The following is a 12,585-nucleotide window of genomic DNA, read 5'->3' as shown; positions in this document are numbered from 1 at the left end:
GTGTGGTGCACCCCGCGCAGCCGAGCCCGCAACCGCGGCCTCCGCCACGCCCCGCCCCAGGGTGACGCGGAGCACGCGCGAAGACCCTTGGGCGAACCTCTTACGGGCCATCAACTTGTGAAGAGATGCTGGCCGCATCGTTTGCATAGCTCATGGGATTCCTCCCTGCCCCGCGGAAGAGGTTTGCGCTCCCTTAGCGGAAGAGAGAGAAGCTCACCTACGCCTGCAGGGATCGCGGACAGGCCATGTCTTACACTCCTGGCATGCAGTCGGTCAGGCTGGCCAGTACGTCTATTCACACGCACTGCCGTTGATAGGTACGACCCGGTCAGTGAGCCGTCCAGCGTGCGGCAAATCAGGCGCACGTGAGCCATTCGCCGACGTTGCTCAAGTGGCCGCCACCCCGCAAGTTTAAGCCTGGTTGAATAATCTGCGTCCGTGGAGCCCGAAGCGCGTGCGCAAAGAATCCGGGAACCGCGTCTCTGCACGCTCTCAATACGGTCCACGAGATGCCGCTGAGACGGGGACCACACTGAGCTACAATACTCCAATGACGGCAGCACGATCGATGTATACAAGGTGCGGTAGGCCGAGGGTCCACATGGCCTGGACACCCGAGACACAAACCCCATGGATCGTCGAGCCTTGGCCACGACACTGGCTATGTGGACAGAAAAATCTAGTGTCCTCGTAAATGTGACCCCTAAGATGGTGAGAGAGTCGCATGTGGCTAGTGGCACACCGAGCAGATGGTAACAGGGTTTTTCCACCTTACGGCCGCTGCTAAAGCGCATCACGGCACTTTTCGCGGGGCTAAGCCGCAGGCAATTGTCAGTCGCCCAGCCCTTCATGTTGTTGATGTAGTCTTGGAGGAGGAGGCAGGTGTCGGGGGAAGTAAGTGGGGCCAATATCGATGTGTCGTCCGCGTACTGGACTAGAGGGAACCTGTCGTCCCGGGGCATGTCATTGACGTAGATTAAAAATAATGTAGGACCCAGGACCGACCCTTGTGGCACACCGGAGGGAACGTTCATCGCAGCCGAGCGCGCACCTCGGTAAACGACCTGTTGGCTTCTTCCGCTCAGAAAGTTCGACAGCCACTTCAACAGGAAACCTTGGATGCCGGCCTTCGACACCTTGCGCAGCAGGAGGCCGATGTCGAGGGTGTCGAACGCGTTGCTGAGATCAAGCTGAACGAGATCTGTCTCTGTGCGATTGTCGATACAGTTGCTTACGAAATGGCTCAGGGTCACCAGGGCCGTCTCACAGTTACGGTTGTGTCTGAAACCTTGCTGTGACTGCGATAGGTAGCCAGTGCCCTCGAGGAAGTCGAGAAGTTGGCCGTTCACCACGCGTTCGAATGTGCGGCAGATGATCGATGTTATTGAAACCGGTCGATAATGCGTGACGTCGTCTGCAGGCTTTCCTTTTCCCTTGCGGATAGGGGTAACCAAGGCGTGTTGCCAGGAAGCAGGAACAGCTCCCACGTCGAAAAGACTCTGAAGCACACGGGCGAGCGAGGGCAAAGTGTGCTGCATGATCATCCTGAAAAAGGCAGGTGCCACACCGTCTGGGCCAGGACATTGCGAATGCTTGATCTTGGACACCGCAATGCTCAGTGCTTCGGTTGAGAAAGTGATCTCCTCCAGGCTCGATGCGTCGGTGCCAGATGATTATGGTGCGAAAGCAGCGGAATGCGCAGACAGCCGCTGTTCGTCGGTGTTGTGGACAGACGAGAAGTGGTCTGCGAAGAGTGCAGCAATCTCACCGGGGGCATCGATCATTCTTCCGTTGGCGCTGAAGCTGGGACGTTGGCAAGGCCTTCTGAGGCGACGTACGTACGACCAGAAGACCTTAAGGTCGTCCTTTGCTTTTTGTGCTATCGTGGAGGTGTAGCGCTGGTGTGCGACATGTGTGGCAGCCTTTAGAGCGCGCTGGTGGTCTTTTGCAGCGCATAAAGCCACGGGACAGTTGAAGTGGGAGGCCTTTCTGAAGAGTCCCCTCTTTATTCTCGCTGCCTTCATTATGTCGGGGGTGATCCATGGGCAATAATTTCATCCCGAGGAGCGGGTGCGGAAGGGCACGTACTCCTGAATTGCTCCCGCCAGGTCGCACCACAGATCGAAATTACCAAGGGGGTCATTGCCAGTCGTCGTCATGCACCAAGGTGCGAGGTGTGCCAGGCGTGCTAGGTGGCCGTGGTCGGTCTGGTCGAACTTCCATAGTGTGCGTGCATGGTGCCCCCTATGTGGCAGCACAGCGGCGTACGTCACCTCGATCGCCAGGTGATCGCTACCGGGCAGTCCCTCAGAAGTCTCACAGGAAACTATTCGAGTCGGGTCTACCTCGAAGAGAAGGTCAAGAAAGCTGGAAGTTCCGTCGCGAGTTGAGTACGTCGATCCAGTGCACGCCTGCGTGAGGCCAGCTGATGACGCAATGTCGAGTAAGAAGTCATCCGAACGATCGCGGGGAACAGGCTCCTCGTGTGTGAACCAGTCAATGAGCGAGTTGAAGTCGCCGAATACCAGTATGTTCTCGTAGTTCCTGAGAGAAGCGGCCCGTAACGATACCTCCAGGAGCCTGTATGACTCCTCCCGTATCGACGGCGGGCAGTAGACACAGCCCACTGGGACTGTGCTGTGAGGCAGGCAAAGCTCCACGAAGAGTGCTTCGAGATCGTGGTGTTCAAGGTCCGTGCGACGAAAAATGCGTGCCGACGCCGGGAAAGCCAATAGGACACCTCCCCCCCTGCCACACCTGTCTTTCCGGAACACGGTGTAAGCATTCGTGTCGAAAAGTTCGCTGTCTGCTACACCTACGTCGAGCCAAGTCTCCGTGAGCAACACAACAGAACCTGGGGGCAACGAAGACACGTGTGCCTGGAGGTCTACCACCTTGTTTCGAATGCTTCGGCAGTTGCCGTACCAGAACGTTATCACTTTCCTCCCTTCGCCGGGCGATCTCCCGGTTGCAACAGGCGTAGGAACCGTAAGAGTCTGTATCGTGGAGGCCACGGGAAGGTCAAACAAGTCGTCCGCGAAAGGGGGCAGGGAGCAACCCAGGCAATACCACAAATCGTTGCTGGAGCTCAACTTCCTGTACTCCGACAGAGAGACATACACGCATGCACGGTGGGACCAGCGGTCACATGCATCACAGCACAGCGCGGCCTGGCAATCCAGAACACGTTTGGTACAACGGGTGCAGGTGGGGTGCTGGGGTCCTGGGTTTGAAGCGACGTCGCCGGAGAGAAGAACCGTCGCGTCGACCAGCCACTCGGTACTGAGGCAGAACAACAAGCAGGCAGCAGAGCGTCTCCATCGCGGGGTCGTAAGTCCTTTAAGCCTAACGGCAGCACCGGGCCCATTCAAGCATCTCGCGTAGGACGCGTCGGACGCGGTGGAAGCACACAAACCGAGACCGCGAAGGCCCACGCTGTTCGGAGGAGAGATACAGGTGGAGGCACGGTAGGTGACGAGCGACAGCAGCAAGAAAACGGCAAAAATGCTGTGAGACGAGCGGCAACCTGTACGTACGGCCATTCTTCCCCGGATTATGCCAGGCATCGCAGCAAAAAACGTTGCTTCGAGACGCAGCAGGTTCGGACTTTTTGACGACGAGCGTCGTTGGTGCAAAGGGGAGCCAGTGAAAAGCGCCGAGTGCTAACACGCGTGGACTCTACCAGACGGTGCCGGACAGCCCACATGACAGTAGAAAATGGGTCATCATCAAGCCTGACCGCATCTCGGCCCTCCACTGTTCCACATTCGACGGCATTCCCCTTCCACGGAGAATGAGGCCATACTGCCTCTTGAGAAGAGACTCGAAAGAGAACATTGGAGTTCTTAAAAGCTTATTCAGTGTCCTCTCTCCGAGACTTCCAACCACGAACGGATAAGAGCAAAGCAGCCTCACGAGCGACAACTGTTCCGAACCATAATTCGCGTAGATGTACGACGCTACCTCAAGTGCGTCCAGGATTTCTCTGGAACATCCTTCCGCGACCCTTCTCCCACAGATCAGATGTCTCCGATATCGGAGGCCCCCAATCTTTAGATTGGGGCCTCCGATATCGGAGACATTCGGGGGCATTTGGGGGATATCGGGGGCATTCGTCCAATTGGTATACAATATGTTAGGAACGTTCTTAATTGTTAATTGTGATATATGGTAGTCAATGCTGACTACCGTATATCATAGTTTCACAACTTTAGAAAGAAGTTAGCATATGCAGGTAACCTCTATGTTTGGGGACACCATTGATTAAATATTGTAATTACAGCTCTACATGAAGCTAATTTACTATAAAGTACCATTAAACCCTAATAATAGAAAAAAAACTGTACCTGCCAAAAATTCACAAATTAAAAAAAAGAGCAAAATATATATAACAGTAGCCCAACCAAGAACATACAGCTTTGATTGGTCAGTGTTAAAAAATTTAAAGAAGTGCCACATTCCAGAACAAAGCATGCATCGTGGTGAGCCCAAGCTGTGCCATAACTGAAACAACTAGATAGCTAGTGAGCTGCTCACGTGCACCACTCCATCATGCATCTGCACAATAGATGTGGGCTCTGAATTTCTGATTTGCATGCGGCATGAACTGGTTGCACCACTCTGAAGGCAGGTGTGGGCACATGCATTAAGTGCCAGAGCGCATCCTTCAGTAGGTCCAGTAATGCTGAGGTGAAGTTTGCCCAAAAAGTTGAGTTTCTACATGACTTCATTTGTTGAAAACTGCTCTGCCAGTATTCTTTGATGCTTTTTGTGTGTTCATCAAATTGAAGATTATATATTTATGTCAGAACTGCTGGAGCCTCCTGCTAAACAGGCGTGTTAGTTTTAGGCAGGCAGCAAGGGCCTGCCTAAAAGACGGGGGCGGGGAGCAGTGGCTCCCCGCCCCTGTCTACTCTCCCCATCGGAAAGCAAAGAGAGTTCTGTTGAGAGCTGGGGTCTTAAGAGATCGACAGAAGTTCTATATCATATTTCCTCGACAAGACAAGTTGCAAAGTTCTTCAAGACCATGAGGCTTTTGATTAGCTCCATGCCAGGAGCTGCAAGAACAACAGTTTCCCTTGTTTAGGGAGGAAAAATCATCTCCAGCAGTCACACTGTAATCAATAAATTGTTCATATGCAGTTCATATGCAGCAAGGTTCAAGGTTCAAGGTGTTTAATGGCACAACTTCCCCACAGCCGAGTGCCTGAGGCAGCCAAAAGGCAGAACCCCATACAACGAAGTGCTGGCTGCCTCCTCTCTGCCTCCCCAACTGGAACAAGTTCCCACACTCTTGGCATTCCTAACTAAGGATAGTTAGAGACAATCAGGTCCTTATATGACTTTGATATGGAAACTTCTCCTCAGTGTAAGATGGCGTGCAAAACGATGACAGTTGAAGAGGAGAAGCCAGACGCTGAATCCTTGTATCCCTCACCATGGTTGCTGAGCAGGTGGCACTATGGTTACAACTGATCCTCGGCCACAGCAGTAACAGTATGACCTAGGACGGTACCCTGGACTAAAGGGTGTTCTGCTGCGGTTCGGATCCAGCTGTGCGGGAAATTGGCACCTTAGAGATTTCTTTTTCAGGACAGGGTTTATGGATGTTGAAGCATGGCATCAGAAGTTGAGTTGTATCAAGAACGTTGAGAGTAAGTGCTCGGAGAGCTTCTCCGATTAACTTATTGTCCCAGCATCTCAGCATGACTGTAATCTGCTTCAACATTAAAAATAAGTCTGTAGGTAAGTAGCTAAACATCCGGATGGTTACTAATCTGCTGCACCTCTTCTTTTTGTGGAGTGCATGACGACACTCAACTGAAAAAAAACTACGAGAATATGAAGATGCCATCAGTACAACGAGAATATGGTGAATGAAGGCATAACAGAATGGAAGTCCTTGTAACACGTGGTCCACGGATTACGGGAAGTTTGTCGGAGTGCTTTTCACTCTGAATGGCATGCACACAAACTCGCAAACTGAAAGGCATTGTTAGGCTCCTTTTGAATTTCCAATGGCTTGTCTGGTATTGGTGCTAGGACTTACCAGATCGACCTTGGAAAAATATGGCACGGTATTGTTGAGCAGTGTAATGAAGGTGCTGATGCAAAAGAACTGTGTTTTTGGTGTTTTTCTGTTTTGCAGCAGCTGTATATGGTCAGAACTACATCGTACAGCGCATGAATTATGTGCAAAACTAGCTTTTTTAAGTTGATGAGTATAATCAGTGTGCAGAACGCACACAATTCTACATGGACATGTTAGCAAAAATAAAATAACTAATAATGTCTCGTTGCAAGGACACACACAAAAAAATGGAATTTGTTGGGAACCACATGTAAACTGGTAAAATCACTGCAGTACACTAACAACAAAAAAGCTATTTTAATGTTGACACACCACACATCCTCCGAATTAAATTGTGCATACGACCGCTGCTGGAAATTCTGAGGAAAGCAGTCTGAGTAGCCTCGGTCGGCAGCGACACATCAGACATGCTCAACGGAGTGCGAACCGGACCTGGATTGGCCTCGACATCATTGTAGTTTCACCAGTTTCGCACCCAGGCGGAGCCTGGGGCGCTCAGCACGTACTGGGCCGTGGCGGGCAGCTGGGCGAAGAGGCCAATAACAGCTGTGCGTGTTGAAGTCTTGGAGAAAACACAGACGGCAAGCGACGATGAATGGCCTAAGGCTAGGTAGTTCTAGCAGAGTGTGTTGAATAGACTACAGTTCACGCAGGAAGAACTGTGTCTGTCCCTCGTCTATTTTCAGTGTTTTTATTCTTACTGTGTGAACTGTGGCCTAAGGCTGCAGCGTCACGTGGCGAGAGTAGCAAGGGGGCGTTGCCACTCGCAAGCTCGTGGAGGTCTGTCGAAGGGCAGCGTGTAAAGATGTATTTAGGAAGCTGTTCGAGCTTGCCTGTCCAAGTCTCAATGCTCTCTTTAAAGCGGCGTAGGACTGACAGGGTCATGCAAGCCTTCTTTTTCGGGCTCTTGGGAGGCCACCTCTCCTGAGCCTTCACCTCACAAGCCTCAGCCTCGCGGCTCATCGCTTTGGGACGGGCCCGTCGTCTGCAGCTCCGCAGGGTGCGCACTGGAACCCTATACCCGAGCAAGCTGCCTTTAATATTCACCACTCCAGGCTTCTTGCGCATCTCGATGAACTCTGTTGACTTTGCGCTTGAGAGCGGCCTTTTCCTCGTTCACCTCACTACATCGCACAGTTATTCAGATTCTGCAATTGTTGAATTAAGGTGTATTTGGTTATATGCACTTCGATCAACCAGTTACTTATAAAAAGAGGAATGCTAGGGGGGAGAATTTTCGACGTACCTGGCACATTGACAGTCTGCGCGTGGTAGTAGCCCCCCTTGGTTGTTATGTTGCCGCTCCAGAAGACATTGTACAAAAAGTCTGGGTTGAAATCCCCGCTCGTAACGGGGCGGAAGTCTTATATTTCTTCTAGGGACAACCGCTGTCGTCACGGTCTATCCTATATCCCACCAACGCAGATATTTCGCACATCACTAATCCAAGCTGTATGTATAAATGGTACCAAAGCTTCCATGGAAGCTCATAAGGCGCGAATATGGCGGCTCATTGGGTGCAGCGCCATGTGTGAGGTGTGCGGCATTGCCGCTAGTCATGCTCGCCTGCGACGTACGGGAAGTGACGCCTTATTAAAAACAAACAGAAAATGACGCAATTTCTTCTTGACTGCAACATCACGATTTCTCTTGGCTAGTGACAAAATTTAAATTCCTTTCGCCAGTGACACGAAATTGAAATGCTTTTTTTATGTGTTCTACATGCCTGCGCAACTACTGTCCTTCATAACTTGCTTCATACAAAGTAAAGTGAATGGTACTTAAGCAGGCACATAGAACACGGAAGGAAAACAATTAGACACGTTGGCATTGCTACTTGTAGTGTATTAGACATTGGAATCTATCACTTGCATATAATCTCTTTAGCAAAAGAACCACTTTTTTCATCAGTTCTGGGAACCACCAATAAGTTAATATATTTTTGAAATTATCCAGTGTGTTACAGCACGTCAATGAATGGGTGCTTATTATTCAAACTGTCGGAGGGTTAGGCGAGTGGCCAAGAGAAGTCGCCACCGCTTGGGAGACGGGGGGTGCCCGGAAAAAACAATAAACGCAGACTCGCCGGACAGTACTGACTCCCTGCCCAACCGGTACATGGTGGCATTTTCGTAGTTCTTGCCTTCGTCCTCAGTCAGATTCAAAGAACAAAGAACGTCCTCCCCTTCGCGGCCCATGGCGTAAACGTGTTTACTTGCGTTTCTTGAGAGCGGAGACGCAACTCGGTGATTATCCTGTAGCGTTGTCATCTCGTGAACCACGTCTTCCACGTGTGCGGCTGGTGAAAGTCGAACTTTTCCAGCAGTTGTGTTGAAATCGGGTTGAAGTAGCTGCTTCCCGCTTGAACCGCTGTTTTTTGATCCGCCATGTTGGACCGGCGCTGTTGCGCAGTTACGCGTGTCCGCTGCTCCCAGTGCTGCTTCGGTTGTGCGTGCCGTGCCCGCTACTGTTGCTCTTATCGCTGACAAACTAAACCGCTGAGAGACCTACTCCGTCATGATGCAGTCTGGTACTGGGGAGAGGCTCAGCAGCAAGCCTTCGAGCAGACCAAGGCAGCTCTCATCACAAACTCGGCATTGGCAATGTACAACCAAAGAGACCTCTTGACACTCTTGGTCGATGCCTCATCCTATGGATTGGGTGCTGCGCTCCAGCAGGAGTCCCAAGGCGAGCGATGACCAGTTATGCATCCAAGGCACTAACGGAAACTGAGCAACGCTATGCCCAGATTGAGAAGGAGGCACTAGCCATCATGTGGGCTAGTGGCCATTTCAGCACATACTTCCTAGGGCTCCAATTTCATATGGACACTGACCACAAGCCCCTTGTGCCACTTCTCACCACGAAGCGTCTAGATGAACTCAGACCTCTTCTGCAACGTTTCCGCATGCGACTACTGGAGTATGGCTTCACGATCTCCCACATCCCGGTAAAGAAAATCCACCCGGCAGATGTGCTGTAACGCAAGCCACTTACTGGAGCAGGAGAAAAGGAAGCTGCCGACCTGGAGGAAGCCGTTCTGGAGTATGAAGTTCTCACAGTAGGTCTGTTACCTGCGTCAACAACATGCTCTCACGGATCAAAGATGAGATTGGGAAGGATCCTGTCACGTCTGGAGTCATGGAGTTCTGCTCTACGGGCTGGCCGAGCATGAGAGCTCTACCACCAGAAGTGCGGTGATACTGCGAAATAGCAGGTGAACTCTCAATAGTGCAAGGACTTCGGTTCAAGGGCAACCGACTCGTTGTACCCCCAGTCCTTCGGAACAAAGTCCTAGACAACATCCACACCGGGCATCAAGGCGTAGCCAGGTGTAGAGCCTGAGCCAGAGAAGCGGTGAGGTGGCCAAACATCGGCGTTCACGTTAAGAAATTTGTCCGCTAATGCCCCACTTGTCGAGAGGAGCGCAGGCCGGGAGCGGCCTCTCTCCTTTTCTCGGTTCTTTGAGTTGGTCAAGTTGAGGACAACGACCACAAGAAACATCACCGAGGTTCTGCGGCCAACGTTTGCTTGTTTTGGAACGTCTGATGTCTTCCGATCTGACAACAGACCACAGTTTGCATCTGCTGAATTCAAATATTTTACCAGGACTGGAGCATCAAACACATCACTTCCAGCCCCTACTATCCACAGAGCAACGGCGCAGCAGAGAGAGAGTGCAGACAGCAAAGCAACTTCTTCGGAAGTCTCCCAACCTAGAGCAAGCACTTGTTGCACATCGAGCGACTCCAGGGAAGGAGGGGTAGAGCCCAGCAAAACTCATCATGGGACGCAAGGTAAAGACGAGTGTCCCTGCAGCCCCAGGGTCACTACGGCTGCACTGGAGCTGCGAAGACTTTAGAACACGCAACGCACAGTATAGGGGGCATCAGAGTCAAGATTTTTACCGGAGCAGCCACAGATGGGAAAGTAGCGCGTGCTGCCACAGAACCTCAATCATGTGTGGTGGAGACAGCTTCCGGCACTACAAGACGCACGCAGAGGCACCTACTACCGGCAGGAGAGCCTACAGAGAAACAAGCAGCTCGGCAACCAGCCTCTGTTGACGAGCCAAGCATCAATGGGCCAAGTTACGCGACACCCAAACCGAAGCAGACGCACAGGGGACGACAAGTGAGACAACCAGCGCGCCTGAACTTGTAAGACTTCAAGAAGAAAAGGGGGTGTCGGAGGGTTAGTCGAGTCGCCGAGAGAGGTCGCCACCGCACGGGAGACGGGGGAGCCCGGAAAAAAACAATAAATGCGGACTCGCCGGACGGTACAGACTCACTCACAGGCTGGTCTCTGTCTTTTCACTGCCCAACCACGACACTATGTTTTGTTTGCCAAGAAAGACAAAAAAGCACAAGCTTGATTTACACAGTTTATTATATAGAAACTTACAGCACCAGCACAGGACACTTAATTATAGAGATATGGTGTTGAAAGCTTAGTGAAAGGAGGTTAGAACAACTATTTTCACTCACTGAATGCTCTCAGCACGAGGCACATTTACGCATTTACCTTGCACTTTTCACGTTGAGCGCTCGTAACTAGATTTGACCCTATCAATCACAGGTGGTAGTGTTGGGCCATGCATGTCTTTGCATTTGAATGTCCACGGTACAATTTATAATAGTATGCGTTATAAGATGAACGCTTGATTCTTTCCAGAGCATTTGTCGCAGGTGCACTCTGTGGTAAAATGATAACCGCAGTTAATACTTATAACCATGGTTAAGCTTAACCGTGGTTACAGCTGCTCGTGTGAAGGGGTTATAATTTGCTAAGGTTCTGAAGTTTAAGCCATGGCATTGCAAATTTCTATATAATTGCAAATAATTGGTGTGTGGTTATTATCCATGGGGTGTTGTTATACCACATTTTTATCAGTAACACTATGACCACGGGAATTTGAAGCATAACTCACATTTTATCAAACAAAACAGTCTCCCTCTCTTCCCGCTTGCCCCACCAATTACATTTCAAATTCGAATCTATCTATAGTCTATTGCAACTCCAGAAGGTAGGGCGAGGGTAAAACGGGGTGGGGAAGAGGAAGCAGACGGAACGCTGGAGAAGGGAGGGGGGAACCTCCTTCCCTCTTTAAACTTCAATCTGCTTCCTCCTCTCCGGCCATCCTCACCCTCGCCATAACTTCTTGAGTTGGAACGGACTATAGAGTTGATTTCATTCACATGTGTCGGCAAGAGACTCTGCAAGTAGATATTTTTGCCTCTTTGCAGATAATCTTTCATGAAAGTCTTGTTGTAGGGCACAACCACAACCTTGTCGTCTTCAGTCCACAGAAAGAGATGACAAATGGACAATCCAGTGCATTGCATCTAAACTGCACTTTGTAGAACTTAGTTTGTCCTTTGGAATGCAGCACAAAATAACCATATGTAGGTGAGCACCGCTTAGCAGTTTTTTTTACGTTTGGGTGCTTGATCTCCAGCGGTGCATGAAGTCCATCAATGATGCCATCAGGGTTACCAGCGAGCCATGGCATTTCCGGCTAAACCACCAAGTCATTATGTTGAACAATGCAATTAAATGTTTTCATAAACTTTCTTCTAGTGCTGGGCTCACTGCGATGGCCGTGCTCCGTTGCTTGGTTCCCCCGAAAAGACGAATGGAGGATGTCTTTCACAGCATTGGAGGAGTTCAGTGATGCCCGTAGAGGAATCTTCTTAATCACAGATTATGTCAACCGCATAGGCGGCTCTTGTGCCTAAGTGAGCAGTGGCTTTGCTATGCTGTTCTTTGGTATAGCAGTTCCGTCTAAGCTGCATTCATGGCTACAATCTTGTACGCCTCCAGCAGGCAGGACAGCTGTTAGGAAGGGCAATTGGATTGTCATGACTGCTGTGGTGTAGGGCAGGCGACATGTTCTGCTAAACTGCTGAACAGGGGGCAGAGTCTTATGGAGGCGCCATCAAACTGTCATGCAACAGGGTACCCTGCATCTTTATATGGCCCAGGAAAGGGTCCCTCCTCAATACGCCGCCAGTACTCCTCGTAAGCCTCGAACTGGAACGCATCTACAGTTCCCTGAACTTCTGAATTTTGATCACTTTTTCCGAGTGAGATGTTCTGGAGTTTTGTGTGTATCATTGTCCGCTCAGCACCTTTGTACCAGGTGGCAGCCTCGTCAGTGCAAGGTATGCCAGTCATATTGTTGGTGAAGGCATGCTACATTTTGCACAGGATAGCAGGCGTGGCTGCAGACCTTTGCCCGTCCAGCCTTGCAGGAATAGCCTCCTGGCACCACCCGGCCAGGGGTGTGTACATACCCAGGCCTTCTGAGGAGCAGCATTTAAAGGGTGAGACCTACGTACAACGTCTTTGAAATAGTGGCACTCGTCGTTGATTCAATGTCGAAACACTGCTTCCACCAGGTTACTTGCGAGATAATGGTACGAGTCAAAGCTCTTGTTTGCCTAAACCTCCTGAAGGTCGCAGGCCCTGGAGTGGAGTAGGTAAGCTACTAT

The sequence above is a fragment of the Ixodes scapularis genome, unplaced genomic scaffold, assembly GCF_016920785.2.
Source record: "Ixodes scapularis isolate PalLabHiFi unplaced genomic scaffold, ASM1692078v2 PGA_scaffold4__175_contigs__length_147842914, whole genome shotgun sequence".
In the NCBI taxonomy this organism is placed as follows: domain Eukaryota; kingdom Metazoa; phylum Arthropoda; class Arachnida; order Ixodida; family Ixodidae; genus Ixodes; species Ixodes scapularis.
Note: the sequence above shows the minus strand (reverse complement) of the source record.